General features: G+C 29.0%; 1 pseudogene; it reads right to left on the bottom strand.

The window, feature by feature from the left end:
* Positions 1–484: 484 nt before the first annotated feature.
* LOC123831366 lies at positions 485–579 on the bottom strand (annotated as a pseudogene).
* Between the last annotated feature and the right edge of the window lie 1,167 nt (positions 580–1,746).

Here is a 1,746-nt window from a genome sequence, read left to right as displayed (position 1 = left end):
CAGTCATAGACTGTGGATTTGCTGTGCCTCCCTATTTTTATTGTAGATGGAGTTTTCTCCTCTGATTTCCATTTTTTTTGTTGTTTTTAGTTGGCTTTAAGAAGAGTGGGGTGAGATGCCTTTATTTGGCCATTATCTTTAATTACAGGTGAACTAAGTTATTCATTGTTATCTTTAATATTATGGAAGTTCTAAACAGATAACTGTGGATATTAATGGAGATTACATACTAATAAATTTAAAATTTCCTTTATATATGTGTGTTAAATATAATACTAATTAAATTAAGAACTACCAACATTGATTGAACTCTTATTTTATGCCAGGTATTTTGCTAAGTATCCATAAAGTAAATCTAATTTACTCTTCTAACCACCCTAAAACAGACATAACAATATTATATTTTACAAATGAGAATATTGTTCAAGGCTACCAAAGTGATAAATGTTAGAACTGAATATTAAACAAGGTCCTACCTAAATCACCTACTCTCAATCCCAATTTTGTAGAGATTATCTTCATGTTCAGAGAAACTTCTCTAGTAACAAATTATAGAAATGATCCTGAAAGTATAGTCTTGTAGAAATTATCTTTTGAAGAAAAGATACAAGCCACAAAAGAAAGACAGAAGAAATAATAACAACTGAACATACATCAATATTTTATAATACTATTATCTTAACTGGTTATTCTATTTCAAATAATATCACTACAATATATGTTAACTTATTTTATAAACATGCTCATAAAATATAGAATAAAAGAAACATATATGTCATGTCACTACATAATTTTTCACTTATAAAAGCAAAATATTGACTCTACTCTGAGTGGCTTGTTTGTTTCATAGTTATTTACTTCTTTATACAAAAAATGAAACCCTGGCACTGGTTACTATACACTAATATGGCCAACACAGACTGATACAGTTTTCTCTCATGCCCAAATATCTGTTAACATGGAGAAAATCTGGGTTATCTGGTACTGAATGTGCAAAAATTAGTTGAGCTTTCTGTGTTGGGTGATTGAATGTATCCTTGGATCACCCTATCAAGCTTTAATTGAACTACAAATCCAATGGTAATTGGAATAGAACTCTAGTCCAAAAGTGAAATATTCTAAGCTTTAGTTAATGAATAGATGTTAGTGGAGACCTCTGCTTATATTAATGGCATTCTTTGACTAAGATCTAAAAACTATGGCATTGTAGTATTTAAAATAAACAGAAATGTAATAATTAGGCAGTAGCCACTTTGTGCTCAATGAATGAGACTAGAAAAATAAAAGGCAACATTAGAATGTTTTAAAATAACTTAAGTCTTCATCTCTATTTTATGTTCTTCAATGCTATATATTTCTTTGCACATATTAATGCATTATTAATTACATAGTAGTTGCTAACTATTTTATTTGTATGTATGAATGGTGGTCTTTGGAGGAAGTGGATTAGTAGATGAGGTATATAATAGATTCCATTCATTATAAAAATGATATTAGTTGATATGAGGTATGTTTACAAATTAAGAGGATGTATACTAGTTAGTGCTGCAATTGTTACTTGTCAACATTTTCATCTGTTATTTTGAATGAGCTCATTGGGTTAGAATTACCAAAATTAGTCAAGCCACAGGCAAATTTGCTTAACATTGTCACCTTGACAAGGTTTGAAAGCTGTGAAGTTTATTTCAGAAATATTTTTAAAGTGTTATTATTTAAAATATTTATAGGTACTGAAAAGAGAACCAA

Source organism: Phyllostomus hastatus, unplaced genomic scaffold, assembly GCF_019186645.2.
Source record: "Phyllostomus hastatus isolate PE091 unplaced genomic scaffold, TTU_PhHast_1.1 phas_scaffold_1674, whole genome shotgun sequence".
Lineage (NCBI taxonomy): Eukaryota > Metazoa > Chordata > Mammalia > Chiroptera > Phyllostomidae > Phyllostomus > Phyllostomus hastatus.
Note: the sequence above shows the minus strand (reverse complement) of the source record. Positions and strands in the feature narration are given on the sequence as shown.